The 15,107-nt window shown below is 50.6% G+C and overlaps 8 non-coding genes across 8 annotated transcripts; 7 read left to right on the top strand and 1 right to left on the bottom strand.

The window, feature by feature from the left end:
* The first annotated feature begins 2,106 nt into the window (after nucleotides 1–2,106).
* Nucleotides 2,107–2,178, top strand: TRNAA-UGC (transfer RNA alanine (anticodon UGC)). Its single transcript has one exon. It is a non-coding gene; the product is annotated as a tRNA-Ala (tRNA).
* A 486-nt stretch (nucleotides 2,179–2,664) lies between these two features.
* Nucleotides 2,665–2,737, bottom strand: TRNAR-CCG (transfer RNA arginine (anticodon CCG)). Its single transcript has one exon. It is a non-coding gene; the product is annotated as a tRNA-Arg (tRNA).
* Nucleotides 2,738–2,972: 235 nt separating this feature from the next.
* Nucleotides 2,973–3,044, top strand: TRNAA-CGC (transfer RNA alanine (anticodon CGC)). The gene has a single exon. It is a non-coding gene; the product is annotated as a tRNA-Ala (tRNA).
* An 8,127-nt stretch (nucleotides 3,045–11,171) lies between these two features.
* On the top strand, nucleotides 11,172–11,243 carry TRNAA-UGC (transfer RNA alanine (anticodon UGC)). The gene has a single exon. It is a non-coding gene; the product is annotated as a tRNA-Ala (tRNA).
* Nucleotides 11,244–12,035: 792 nt separating this feature from the next.
* Nucleotides 12,036–12,107, top strand: TRNAA-CGC (transfer RNA alanine (anticodon CGC)). The gene has a single exon. It is a non-coding gene; the product is annotated as a tRNA-Ala (tRNA).
* An 821-nt stretch (nucleotides 12,108–12,928) lies between these two features.
* On the top strand, nucleotides 12,929–13,000 carry TRNAA-UGC (transfer RNA alanine (anticodon UGC)). The gene has a single exon. It is a non-coding gene; the product is annotated as a tRNA-Ala (tRNA).
* Nucleotides 13,001–13,793: 793 nt separating this feature from the next.
* On the top strand, nucleotides 13,794–13,865 carry TRNAA-CGC (transfer RNA alanine (anticodon CGC)). The gene has a single exon. It is a non-coding gene; the product is annotated as a tRNA-Ala (tRNA).
* Nucleotides 13,866–14,686: 821 nt separating this feature from the next.
* TRNAA-UGC (transfer RNA alanine (anticodon UGC)) lies at nucleotides 14,687–14,758 on the top strand. Its single transcript has one exon. It is a non-coding gene; the product is annotated as a tRNA-Ala (tRNA).
* Nucleotides 14,759–15,107: the final 349 nt, after the last annotated feature.

The raw sequence follows: 15,107 nt of genomic DNA, 5'->3' as shown, positions 1-15,107 counted from the left end.
AAACTTTGATGAATTTACCTCAGAGTCGCGTGTTAATGCGTGCGCATATTTTTAACGGGAATTAAAAATGGCGTCCACCCCGCAGCGAATGCGTCGCTACCCGTTGCCAGGGGCAACCGCCGTGGAAAACCAAACGGACCAATCGTGTCTCGCAAATCCCTCACATTTCGTCCAATGAAACTGCGTATAGTCCGGCGACACACAGACAGACAGACACACACACAGACAGACAGACAGATTTGCCCGGGTGAAAAATATATTTCTTAATAACCTTACATATATACACACCCTCACCACTCACCACTCACCCTCACCATTCACCCTCACCACTCTCCCTCACCACTCATCCTCACCAATCACACCCTCACCAATCACCACTCACCACTCACCCTCAACACTCACCCTCACCACTCACCACTCACCCTCACCATTCACCCTGACCACTCTCCCTCACCACTCATCCTCACCAATCACACTCTCACCACTCTCCCTCACCACTCTCCCTCACCACTCATCCTCACCAATCACACCCTCACCAATCACCACTCACCACTCACCCTCAACACTCACCCTCACCACTCACCCTCACCATTCACCCTCACCACTCTCCCTCAACACTCTCCCTCACCACTCATCCTCACCAATCACACCCTCACCAATCACCACTCACCACTCACCCTCAACACTCACCCTCACCACTCACCACTCACCCTCACCATTCACCCTCACCACTCTCTCTCACCACTCTCCCTCACCACTCATCCTCACCAATTACACCCTCACCACTCACCAATCACCACTCACCCTCAACACTCACCCTCACCACTCACCACTCACCCTCACCATTCACCCTCACCACTCTCCCTCACCACTCTCCCTCACCACTCATCCTCACCAATCACACCCTCACCAATCACCACTCACCACTCACCCTCAACACTCACCCTCACCACTCACCCTCACCACTAACCCTCACCACTCAACCTCCCCTCACCACTCACTAATCACCACTCACAATCACCACTCACAACCGCCCTCACCATTATATTTTTGCCCCAGTCAACGCCGGATATTTCCCATTCGTAGCAGTTTATATCAACTCTATAACGAACTTATATTAAACAGGAAGCGTGATCCTAAAGTAATTTACAACCATCGATTAGTCCTTTGTGCGATTCAAAGAATCGATTCCTGGCATGTTGGGGGTTTACATTTTGAATGATAGAGTTTCATTTTCATTGGTATGTTATGTTTTAAAGTTTTCAGAAGATTTTAAATGTTTTTTCACCCCGGGCAACGCCGGGTATATGGAGTTTATACCACAAAGTCGTCGCTTGACACGGGTGGGGTGTCGAGGCCTAGTACCGTGCAGAGCCTCCGGCTTCGCCTAGATTGCCTACCCAGCTGAGGCAGGGTACTGGGGCCGTTACCCCCCCCCCCCCCCGCGCTACAATAATACTGTCTAATCGCTAGAATTTTTTTATCTACCGACCCTATAATAGTAATTGCACACATTGGGGTGGGGGGGGAGTGAAGAGGACGTGAAACTTTGATGAATTTACCTCAGAGTCGCGTGTTAATGCGTGCGCATATTTTTAACGGGAATTCAAAATGGCGTCCACCCCGCAGCGAAGGCGTCGCTGCCCTTTGCCAGGGGCAACCGCCGTGGGCCGCGCCGGTCGGCCAACGGGCCAATCGCAGCGCTAGGAAAACCAAACGGACCAATCGTGTCTCGCAAATCCCTCACATTTCGTCCAATGAAACTGCGTATGGTCCGGCGACACACAGACAGACAGACCCACAGACAGACAGACACACAGACAGACGGACAGACAGACAGACAGACAGATTTGCGATTTTATATATATAGATTAAATACTTCCAATAATAAATAAATTGGGAAAGCATTAATGTATCCATCCACATGTATTCTAGTTATTTCTTTCAGTTTAAAAGAAACACATTTTGCTTGGACTCTGTGCAGACTCGAGGGGTACAAGTCCCAGGGCCAACATGAGAGTGAGTGGGTGACAAGAGAGAGAAAGAAGCTGATGACGAAGTTTCACCCCAAACCTAGGTGGAACTGCGCCCAGATAGAACCGGAATGGGGATGTAGCTCAGTGGTAGAGCGCACGCTTTGCATGTGTGAGGCCCTGGGTTCAATCCCCGGCATCTCCACGCAGTGACATTTTGCCAGTGGCCAATTTTATTCGAAGGAACATGCGTGGCCTGGACAAAACGCCAACTTGTTTTGATTCGTTATGATTGCTGAGCACAGATCCAGAAGCCCAACATGTCATCCGTTCAGCAATGAACAGCACTACAATCAAGGTGTCGTCGATTAGAGTTAACATATTTACGGAACTTAGCAAGGTTATTAGACTTCATACCGGATAATGGACTTCTAAATTAGAGCAGTGCGTGGAATAAGCTGATAGAAAAGTGTTGTGACCTGCCGAGTGGTGGTCGAACGGAGTGTGTGAGACGAAAATCAGTCTGGAGTCCTCATGGCAGAAGGATAACTCAACGAGTGGAATGGTATTAGGATACTTGGAAAAAATGTTTTATAAGTAGAGAGGTAAATTATGCATAGGTAATTGAATGAGAAATCAACTTGTGATTTGAATAAGAAATATGATCGTTTAATTTTTACCAAAACACTAAAGACCCAGATGGGACTCGAACCCACAATCCCCAGCTCCGGAAGCTGGTGCCTTATCCATTAGGCCACTGGGCCAAATTCATCGAGCCCTGTGTTCTTTGTGATGACCCCTAATGTGGATGAGATGTCACTTTCAAGGTACTCAGAAGATGCCCAGGTAATGCTTGCTTCCAAGTGCCGCTATCTAACAAACTGGAAAAGGAAAAGATCTGCGAGATTTCAGAGTAGATTCTGCAACTCCGGCCATGACCCCGATAGCCCTCTTACACAACGAGGTCACGTTACTGGGATCAGACTGAGCCAGTGTGGTGGGGATGTAGCTCAGTGGTAGAGCGCACGCTTCGCATGTGTGAGGCCCCGGGTTCAATCCCTGGCATCTCCACGCAGTGACATTTTGCCAGTGGTCAATTTTACTCGAAGGAACATGCGTGGCCTGGACAAAACGCCAACTTGTTTTGATTCGTTATCATTGCTGAGCACAGATCCAGAAGCACAACATGTCATCCGTTCAGCAATGAACAGCACTATAATCAAGTACGCAGCTTTTATTTAATTCATGTTTACAACAAAGATTGAATTCCAAAATGAATTGTCTGTGTCCATGTGTAATGCGAGCATAAACGGGCTCGTGGGAGGAGTTAGGGTCACGTGGGAAGAGGGAGAGCTTTTAAGGGCAGGAACCGGAAAGGCTGGAGGAGAGTGTGGGAATAAAGACAGGAGGAGGCCACGCAGGGCAGGAGGAGGAAAGTGATCGCCACAGGTCGGGACTCGGCACCGTTGGCCAGCGGTGTCCAGGCACGGAGGAGACGGAGAGCCAGCAGCGGGGCTGCATAGTGAGCAGCCGTGGGGCTGCAGGTCGGAGGCAGAGAGGCTGAGTGAAGAGCCATGGGGCTGCATAGTGAGCCAGCAGCAAGTCTGCAGCGGTGGGGCTGCTGAGCGGGAGACGGAGTTGTACGAACCAATAAAGGACAACGGAGACATACCCAGTGCAAGAGTACTTTATTACACTGGTGTCAGAAGTGAAACGGCATGTCAAAACAGCTCAGAAGAAAGAATATCATCGTTGGCGCAGCCAACGATGGAGGGAGAAATCGACGCGGGAACGAGTGGTGGCCCGGGGGTGCAAGAGGTCACCGCTTCGGTGGATCCGCCCGCGCCGGGGGACGCTGACCAGCGATGGAGACAGATGGCAGCCCAGCTGGAGACTTTGAAGACCGTCTTGGCGCAACTGTGCGACCTCGTCACGCCGGCGACGGGTTCGGGGAGGCCCGGGGGTGACCAACAAACCAGGGCCTTGCCTGCGCCGCCAGCTCCCTCCACCACGCGGCACGAAGACGCCCTCTTGGGCGTGGCAGGGGAAGAACCGCGGGAAGCCGCCATCTTGCGCCCTCCGCGGCGGGAAGCCGCAATCTTTGACACGTTGCGGTGCGACGCCATCTTGAACATGCCACGCGACGTGCCGTCTGCGGAGGACAGCGGAGCGAGGACCCACAGCCGTCACTTGACAACAGTTAAAGAATTTTCAATTGGAGGCGACTGGAGTGCATTCGCCTGCCGATTTTTGGCGGCGGTACGCTCCACCAGATAGACTGACGCAGAGGCCCTGGAAGTTCTGCCAACTCTTCTAGACGATGAGTCGGTCAGATTTTTCCGTTCCATCAAGGCCGAGAAGAAAAAGACACTGAGAGGGGTTTTTGACGAGATGGCGGATGCGTACGAGCCACCGGATGACGCTCACCGACGATTCATTCAGCGCCAGCGGGCACCCGAAGAGTCGCCGGTGGCATGCAGGGGTGCTGTCCTGGAATTGGCCATGGCCGCATACCCTGAGACGGAGCCTGACCTATTGGAACCCCTTATTTTGGGCAAAATGCTTGAGCTGTCGAGAGATTTGGGGATCCCTATGCCGGTGTGCGGCCATGAGAAGTTGACGTCTCGGGCTGCTGCGAAGTGTTTGGATGCCCAGTTTAATCTGCGCCGTTGGAAGCAGGTGACAGCGTGGATGGGGAGGGCCCATCGTGGAAGGGGGTGCCGTGGGTTGGGATCCCAAGAAGGTGGTGTACGTTCCTGACGGGGGGGGCCCGCAGGAATTGACGGCCGCCTCTGCGCAGTGGCCTGCCCGCGGAGGGCCAGGGCCGCGATCTGCGCCGCCGACGCGGGAGCGTCGGGATGGGGGAAGTGCTGTGCGTCGTAATGACGTCGAGTGTTTCCGCTGCGGTCGCAAAGGCCACTTCGCCAGGGATTGCTGGGGCCGTATCCCGGGGCTGCCCCAGCAGGAGGCCTCGACCACAGACGTGCCGCGGAAGGACCCTCCTGGACAGGCAAGTCGGTGCGCACCAGACACCCGGCAAGGCTTGGCACCTCATTCATCACCGTTGCCGCGCGATCCGGATGTCGTTAACAACGGGAGGCCGCCGACTGGCCTATGTCGCTCGGTAACGCAGTAGTGTAAATTGGAACGGCGGGTTGTTGCGGCCGCTACTGGTTCGTCCACTGTGCCGGGTTCTATACAAGGGGTCGACGTGCACATTTTAGTGGACTCCGGTGCGTCCGCGACGATTATATCGGATGTCATTTTCCATCTGTTGGGCATCCCGCCAGACGCAGTGTGCCCGGTTTACGATTCCTGTGTAGCAGCGAACGGGGGGAGTATGGGCATTGTGGGCCAGGTGGACGCCAATATATCCATCGGGGGAATGTCGGCCTCGGGAACTGTGTTGATTTCGGGGTCCCTTGCGGTTCCGTGTTTGTTGGGAACTGATTTTCTGGCCAAAATGCCCATTCTAATAAGAGTTGATCAAAATTGCATTGAATTACCGGGGGGTCGAAAAATTACATTTTTGCCGTAGCCCTGGTGGCGACCCGCTCCGGTCTGCCAGGTGCAGGCGCTGTCCGAAGTATCTGTTGACATTCCACCTGGTTCACAGATGCTTATCCCCTTGCGATATCAGAAACCGGTGCCTGGTCGGGAAGGAGCGCCTGGGGTTTTGTTATCACCGTCCGCAACCATAACGGGCGGATCGGCGCTGGTCGGGGCGCAAACTATTATCCGGCCGGACCAGCGGCCGTTTTTGCAGGTGCTTAATGGGAGTACGCAGAATGTTTGCGTGCCGGCCGGAATGGTCGTGGCCCATGCCAAAACAGCGTTCACGGCCCAGGACGATCTGGGCCGCCGGGATGTGGTTGCCGAAGTTTCGGGCCCTGCGGGCCAAGATGATCGCTGGGTCGCCGAATTGTGCGGCGAAAATTCATCCCTGACCGGGGAACAGCGATCCGCGCTTGGCGCGCTATTGTTGAGTTATTCCGATGTGTTTAGCTCCGACGACTTGGACTTGGGACGCACCTCCCTGCTTTCCCATCATATTGACATGGGGGATGCTGCTCCAATTCGGTTGAACTTGCATCGGATGAGCCCGGCGGAGCGAGACCATGTTCGTGGAGCAGTGGATGACATGCTGGTTGCGGACTAATATCTCCGTCTAACAGCCCATGGGGCGCGCCTGTAGTCTTGGTCAAAAAGAAAGATGGCAAATTGCGATTTTGCGTCGATTTTCGCAAATTAAACAAAGTGTCCGTGGCGGATGCGTACCCTCTGCCGCGTATGGATGATTCCCTCGATGTCTTGTCGGGGGCGAAGTTCTTTTCGATGCTGGATCTCTCTTCGGGATTCTGGCAGCTTCCCCTCGATGAGTCCTCGCGGGAAAAGACTGCTTTCCGTACGCCGCAGGGCCTATTTCAATTTAATTGTCTTCTGATGGGGTTGAATGCTGCCCCCGCCACATTTCAGAGGTTGATGGAGCTGGTATTAACGGGGTTGCAGTGGGAGACATGTCTGATATATTTAGACAATATCATCGTCTTTAGCCGCACATTTGACGAACATCTACAGAGACTGGAGGCGGTGTTCGCCAGGATGCGCTCCGCCAATCTGAAATTTAAACCTAAGAAATGTCACCTATTGCAATGGTCCGTGCGCTATTTGGGACATATAGTCAGTGCCGACGGGGTTGCCACGGATCCGGAGAACACGGTGTGCGTCCGCAACTGGCCAACCCCGGCCACGGTGGGGGATGTGCGTCGCTTCTTGGGGTTTGCCTCATATTACCGTAGGTTCGTTCCCAATTTTGCAACGATCGCTAGGCCTCTGCACCTCCTTACGGGTAAAGGACGGAAATTCAGTTGGGGACCGCCAGAGGAGGCGGCGTTTAAGGGCCTGCGCGATCGTTTGGCAACGGCGCCAACATTGGACTATCCCGATTTTGATCACCCCTTCATTCTGGACACGGACGCGAGTGACACGGGCATTGGGGCCGTTCTGTCACAGTCCAAAGGGGGTGTGGAACGCGTGGTGGCGTACGGTAGCCGCGTCTTGTCCCCCGCGGAAACCCGCTACTGCGTCACTCGCCGTGAACTTTTGGCCATTGTCTATTTTCTCCGGCAATTTCGGCCGTATCTCTACGGCCGTTCGTTTATTGTGCGCACGAATCATGCGGCTTTACAATATGTTCTGAGGGTAGACCAACCATCTGGCCAGCTGGCACGATGGTTGGACACTCTGCAGGAGTTTTCCTTCCAAATTCAACATCGGAAGGGGGCGCGTCACGCGAATGCGGACGCGCTCTCCAGGTTACAGCAAGGATCCCCTTGCGCTTGCGCGTCGGGTACGCATAGGTGTACCCGACCCAGCAGCCCCCTCGGCCTATTGCGTTAGCGGTCGAGGTGCCTGAGGCTCCAGTGTGCCCGGGACCGGCCGATGGGGTTCTGAACCTTCCACGAGCAGTGTGGATTCGTGAACAAATGCTTGACGACTCGTTGGGGACCCTGCGAAGTCGGGCTGCAAAGGGAGGGGGGGGACTGGTTTCCGGGGGGACGCCGGGGGCCGCTCTCCGCGACGGACTGCTGATGTGGAGGGAGGGGTTACATGATCGCTGGCGTCTGGTTGTACCGTCGTCGTTACGGTACGAATTGATTAGGACTCTGCATTGCGACACGCTATTACACCTGGAGGTGCAGAAAACCTTTTGACGTTGCAGCGAGACTACTTCTGGCACAGCATGACGACGGATGTCGTCGGGCACGTTCGCGCGTGTCCCGAGTGTGCCCGGCGGAAGCCGCCTAAACACCCACATGTGCCGCCGATACAGTCTATACAAGTGTCTCGAGTTAACGAGTTGGTGGCGTTGGATATTTTGGGACCCTTCCCGCCATCCGCTAAGGGTAATAAATACTTGCTAGTTGGGGTGGAGTATCTCTCCCGCTGGCCGATGGCCTGGCCCTTGCCCGACCAGTCGGCGGCGTCCATTACGGACGCCTTTCTATTTGGATATGTCATGGACAAAGGGGCGCCGGAGAGGCTGCTCACGGATCAGGGCCGGAATTTTTCTTCTAAATTGTTGGGGGAGGTGTGTGCTGCTCTGGGGACCAAAAAGATCCGGACATCCCCCTACCACCCGCAGACGGATGGCATGGTGGAACGACTGAATCGGACGCTGTCAGCCATGCTGTGTCACACGGTTAATGAGAAGCAAGCTGACTGGGATTTGCACATCCCTGGGGTACTCTCGGCATACCGGATGACGCCTCACGCGTCCACAGGATATTCTCCGTTTTTTCTCATGTACGGTCGCGAAAACGTGCCGCCAATGGATGTGCAGTTGGGAACGGGAGTGAGAGGACCTACTAAGCCTCTCCCCGATTACATTCAGGACGCCGTTCGCCGCGTCGCTGAGGCGCGGGAGGGGGCCAGAGTGGCTACTGCCAAAACCCAGGCCCGAAACGAACGTTGCGCTCGACGCTCGAAGGGGAAGTGCCCCTGGAAGGTGGGGGACATGGCTTGGCTGCATTGCCCGCAGGTGCGAGCAGGAACCTCCCCTAAATTGCATAAACCATGGCAGGGGCCTGTTAGGCTCATTGAGGTTCCTAACCCGCAGTCCGCGTGCGTTCGGTTCGGATCTCGGCGCTGGTACGTCCATACGTCTTGCTTGAAACCATACGTGGCCCCTCGAATGGATGCGTCATCTTCTGATGTTGCCTTGCCGGTGTCTGTTGCTGCCGACGCACCCTTGCCTGTGCCTGTTGACCCTGCAAGAGCGCCTGTCGTGCCTTCTACAGACAAACCGGCCGTGACACTGCAGGAGGCAGCAGACTCTGCTCTGGGTGGGCCTGCCACGGCTGCGGGGACACCTGACCCCGCCGCCCCTCCAACCCCACCACAGACACGGTTGCGGGACACCCCGGACTCTAGTCCTTCGGGGGAACGGGACCTTGGCGTTGGCGGGCCTCCAATAGCGACAGGCGGTTTTGATCCTGTCGCTCCTAAAACCCCATCGCGTTCTCGGTCTGCAGGGGGGCCGCCGCTCGTCCGGGACGGGCCGGCGACCCGCACGCGTTCGAAATCCCTTTCTTTTCGTTGATTGTTGTTCTCGTTCTTGTTGTTATTGTTATATTCGTTATATTCTCAGTTGTCCGTTCACGGCTGATGGTTGGTGGTCGCTCGCATTACTTATTCTGTTTCAGCCGAGGACGGCTGGAATTTTCTCTACGGGGGAGGGTGGTGTAATGCGAGCGTAAACGGGCTCGCGGGATGTGACGTAACAGGTGGGAGGAGTTAGGGTCACGTGGGGAGAGGGAGAGCTTTTAAGGGCAGGAACCGGAAAGGCTGGAGGAGAGTGTGGAAATAAAGACAGGAGGAGGCCACGCAGGGCAGGAGGAGGAAAGTGGCGTGATCGCCACAGGTCGGGACTCGGCACCGTTGGCCAGCGGTGTCCGGGCACGGAGGAGACGGAGAGCCAGCAGCGGGGCTGCATAGTGAGCAGCCGTGGGGCTGCAGGTCGGAGGCAGAGAGGCTGAGTGAAGAGCCAGCAGCGGGGCTGCTTAGTGAGCCAGCAGCAAGTCTGCAGGAGCGACGGCAGCAGTGGGGCTGCCGAGCGGGAGACGGAGGAGACTCTGAGCGAGACGCCGTGCGGGCAAAGTTGTACGGACCAATAAAGGACAACGGAGTCCTTTATTACACATGCCCCTGTAATAAGGGTGCACGTTAACTTTCGTAAATATTACCCTGGATGAACGAAATCTTAGGAGTAATGTATGTTAATTTACCGAACTTGCTATTTTTAAATCCTTTATATTAAGTTCGCTTGCTTGCGTGCTTGCGTGCTTGTTTGCTTGCTTGCGTGCTTGCTTGCTTGCTTACGACCGTGCAAATCTTTCGGTCGTTTTTTAACACACTTCCCGTGATCCAATCGAGCTGACATTTTCCACACAGACTCGTTGTGCGAGACAATTAATGTTTGTGAAAAAAAATGTAAAAAATTTAACACTTTTTAGGCAAAAGAAAATTATTTTACATATATTCAAATAGAACTCATTCATGGCTTTGGCTGAACGTCACAGTATAAGAGCCCAGAGCGTAACCCCTCCATAGGCCGTGGCGGAGTAGCGCAGTTGCTAGCACCCTCGCTTCCCATGCCAAAGGTCGCGGGATCGATCCCCGCGTCCTCCACAGGCGAATATATTTTTAAATCCTTTATATTAAGTTCGCTTGCTTGCTTAGGACCGTGCAAATCTTTCGGTCGTTTTTTAACCCACTTCCCGTGATCCAATCGAGCTGACATTTTCCACACAGACTCGTTGTGTGTGACAATTAATTTTCGTGAAAAATAATTTCCAAAATTTTACACTGTTTAGGGAAAACAAATTAAATATTTAATTACCAATTGCTTAATACTGGCAGACAATCATCTGACCCATAGGTGGCAGCCATCTCAAGCCAGAGGACGAGAGGACTCTAGCCGCCACGCATATAAAGGATTTAGAGTGAAAAACTTTGTTTTTACGGGTTTACTTGTTAAATCCTTTACATTAAGTTCGCTTGCTTGCTTAGGACCGTGCAAATCTTTCGGTCGTTTTTTAACCCACTTCCCGTGATCCAATCGAGCTGATATTTTCCACACAAACTCTTTGTGCGTGACAATTAATGTTCGTGAAAAATGTTTTCCAACATTTTACACTTTTTAGGACAAAAATATTATATGTAATTACCAATTGCTTAATGGTGCAATGCAATCATCTGACCCATAGGTGGCAGCCATCTCAAGCCAGAGGACGAGAAGACTCTAGCCGCCACGCATATAAAGGATTTATAGTGAAAAACCTTGTTTTTACGGGTTATACTTATTTCAACTCATGATGTACACAGTGATCAAATGGTTTACTTTAACATTTGGAGATGAAAACAAGTGCTTAAAAGTATCCAGAACACTTTTATTTCCGAATTAAATACTTCCAATAATAAATAAATTGGGAAAGAATTATAGTATCCATCCACATGTATTCTTGTTATTTCTTTTAGTTTAAAAGAAACACATTTTGCTTGGACTCTGTGCAGACTCGATGGGTACAGGTCCCAGGGCCAACGGGAGAGTGAGTGGGGTGACACGTTAGAGAAAGATGCTGATGACGAAGTTTAACCCCATACCTAGGTGGAACTGCGCCCAGGTAGAACCGGAATGGGGATGTAGCTTAGTGGTAGAGCGCACGCTTTGCATGTGTGAGGCACCGGGTTCAATCCCCGGCATCTCCACGTAGTGACATTTTGCCAGTGGCCAATTTTACTTGAAGGAACATGCGTGGCCTGGACAAAACGCCAACTTGTTTTGATTCGTTATGATTGCTGAGCACAGATCCAGAAGCCCAACATGTCATCCGTTCAGCAATGAACAGCACTACAATCAAGTTGTCGTCGATTAGAGTTAACATTTTTACGGAACTTAGCAAGGTTATTAGACTTGATACCGGATGATGGACTTCTAAATTCGAGCAGTGCTTGGGATTAGCTGATAGAAAAGTGTTGTGACCTGCGAGTGGTGGTCGAACGGAGTGTGTGAGACGAAAATCAGTCTGGAGTCCTCATGGCAGAAGGACACCTCAACGAGTGGAATTATATCAGGATATTTGGGACATTTTCTTTATAAGTGGAGAGGTAAATTATGCATAGGTAATTGAATGGGAAATCAACTCGTGATTTGAAGAGGAAAAATGATCGTTAAATTTTTACCAAAACACTAAAGACCCAGATGGGACTCGAACCCACAATCCCCAGCTCCAGAAGCTGGTGCTTATCCATTAGGCCACTGGGCCACCTTAATTGAACCCTGTGTTCTTTGTGATGACCCCTAATGTGGATGAGATGTCACTTTCAAGGTACTCAGAAGTAGCACAGGTAATGCTTGCTTCCAAGTGTCGCTATCTAACAAACGGGAAAAGGAAAAGATCTGCGAGATTTCAGAGTAGATTCTTCAACTCCTGCCATGACCCCGATAGCCCCCTTACACAACGAGGTCACGTTACTGGGATCAGACCGAGCCAGTGTGGTGGGGATGTAGCTCAGTGGTGGAGCGCACGCTTCGCATGTGTGAGGCCCCGGGTTCAATCCCCGGCATCTCCATGTCCGTAGTTTTTATTTAATTAATGTTTCCAACAAAGGTTGAATTCCAAAATGAATTGTCTGTGTCCATGTCCCTGTAATAAGGGTGCACGTTAACTTTCGTAAATATTACCCTGGATGAACGAAATCTTAGGAGTTAATTTACCGAACTTGCTATTTTTAAATCCTTTATATTAAGTTCGCTTGCTTGCTTAGGACCGTGCAAATCTTTCGGTCGTTTTTTAACCCACTTCCCGTGATCCAATCGAGCTGACATTTTTCCACACAGACTCGTTGTGCGTGACAATTAATGTTCGTGAAATTTTTTTCCCAACATTTTACACTTTTTAGGACAAAAATATTACGTTGAATTACCAATTGCTTAATGGTGCAATGTTATCATCTGACCCATAGGTGGCAGCCATCTCAAGCCAGAGGACGAGAGGACTCTAGCCGCCACGCATATAAAGGATTTAGAGTGAAAAACTTTGTTTTTACGGGTTTACTTGTTATAACTCACGATGTACACAGTGATCAGATGGTTTACTTAAACATTTGGAGATGAAAACAAGTGCTTAAAAGTATCCAGAACACTTTTATTTCCGAATTAAATACAACCAATAATACATAAATTGGGAAAGCATTATAGTATCCATCCACATGTATTCTAGTTATTTCTTTCAGTTTAAAAGAAACACATTTTGCTTGGACTATGTGCAGACTCGATGGGTACAAGTCCCAGGGCCAACATGAGAGTGAGTGGGTGACAAGAGAGAGAAATAAGCTGATGACAAAGTTTCACCCCATACCTAGGTGGACCTGCGCCCAGGTCGTATCAGAATGGGGATGTAGCTCAGTGGTAGAGCGCACGCTTTGCATGTGTGAGGCCCCGGGTTCAATCCCCGGCATCTCCACGCAGTGACATTTTGCCAGTGGCCAATTTTACTTGAAGGAACATGCGTGGCCTGGACAAAACGCCAACTTGTTTTGATTCGTTATGATTGCTGAGCACAGATCCAGAAGCCCAACATGTCATCCGTTCAGCAATGAACAGCACTACAATCAAGTTGTCGTCGATTAGAGTTAACATTTTTACGGAACTTAGCAAGGTTATTAGACTTGATACCGGATGATGGACTTCTAAATTCGAGCAGTGCTTGGGATAAGCTGATGGAAAAGTGTTGTGACCTGCCGAGTGGTGGTCGAACGGAGTGTGTGAGACGAAAATCAGTCTGGAGTCCTCATTGCAGAAGGATACCTCAACGAGTGGAATTATATCAGGATATTTGGGACATTTTCTTTATAAGTGGAGAGGTAAATTATGCATAGGTAATTGAATGGGAAATCAACTCGTGATTTGAAGAGGAAAAATGATCGTTAAATTTTTACCAAAACATTAAAGACCCAGATGGGACTCGAACCCACAATCCCCAGCTCCGGAAGCTGGTGCTTATCCATTAGGCCACTGGGCCACATTCATTGAGCCCTGTGTTCTTTGTGATGACCCCTAATGTGGATGAGATGTCACTTTCAAGGTACTCAGAAGTAGCACAGGTAATGCTTGCTTCCAAGTGTCGCTATCTAACAAACGGGAAAAGGAAAAGATCTGCGAGATTTCAGAGTAGATTCTTCAACTCCGGCCATGACCCCGATAGCCCCCTTACACAACGAGGTCACGTTACTGGGATCAGACCGAGCCAGTGTGGTGGGGATGTAGCTCAGTGGTGGAGCGCACGCTTCGCATGTGTGAGGCCCCGGGTTCAATCCCCGGCATCTCCATGTCCGTAGTTTTTATTTAATTAATGTTTCCAACAAAGGTTGAATTCCAAAATGAATTGTCTGTGTCCATGTCCCTGTAATAAGGGTGCACGTTAACTTTCGTAAATATTACCCTGGATGAACGAAATCTTAGGAGTTAATTTACCGAACTTGCTATTTTTAAATCCTTTATATTAAGTTCGCTTGCTTGCTTAGCACCGTGCAAATCTTTCGGTCGTTTTTTAACCCACTTCCCGTGATCCAATCGAGCTGACATTTTTCCACACAGACTCGTTGTGCGTGACAATTAATGTTCGTGAAATTTTTTTTCCAACATTTTACACTTTTTAGGACAAAAATATTACGTTGAATTACCAATTGCTTAATGGTGCAATGTTATCATCTGACCCATAGGTGGCAGCCATCTCAAGCCAGAGGACGAGAGGACTCTAGCCGCCACGCATATAAAGGATTTAGAGTGAAAAACTTTGTTTTTACGGGTTTACTTGTTATAACTCACGATGTACACAGTGATCAGATGGTTTACTTAAACATTTGGAGATGAAAACAAGTGCTTAAAAGTATCCAGAACACTTTAATTTCCGAATTAAATACTTCCAATAATAAATAAATTGGGAAAGCATTATAGTATCCATCCACATGTATTCTTGTTATTTCTTTTAGTTAAAAAAAAACACATTTTGCTTGGACTCTGTGCAGACTCGATGGGTACAAGTCCCAGGGCCAACATGAGAGTGAGTGGGTGACAAGAGAGAGAAAGAAGCTGATGACGAAGTTTCACCCCATACCTAGGTGGACCTGCACCCAGGTAGAACCAGAATGGGGATGTAGCTCAGTGGTAGAGCGCACGCTTTGCATGTGTGACGCCCCGGGTTCAATCCCCGGCATCTCCACGCAGTGACATTTTGCCAGTGGCCAATTTTACTCGAAGGAACATGCGTGGCCTGGACAAAACGCCAACTTGTTTTGATTCAATCTTAATTTTGGAGCTTGATTGCTGAGCACAGATCCAGAAGCCCAACATGTCATCCGTTCTGCAATGAACAGCACTTCAATCAAGTTGTCGTCGATTAGAGTTAACATTTTTACGAAACTTAGCAAGGTTATTAGTCTTGATACCGGAGGATGGACTTCTAAATTCGAGCAGTGCGTGGAAGAAGCTGATAGAAAAGTGTTGTGGTCGAACGGAGTGTGTGAGACGAAAATCAGTCTGGAGTCCTCATGGCAGAAGGATAACTCAAC

Source organism: Lampetra planeri, unplaced genomic scaffold (assembly GCF_965212315.1).
Source record: "Lampetra planeri unplaced genomic scaffold, kcLamPlan1.2.h2 scaffold_2221, whole genome shotgun sequence".
NCBI classification, from domain to species: domain Eukaryota; kingdom Metazoa; phylum Chordata; class Hyperoartia; order Petromyzontiformes; family Petromyzontidae; genus Lampetra; species Lampetra planeri.
This window is presented reverse-complemented; position numbering and strand designations above follow the sequence as displayed.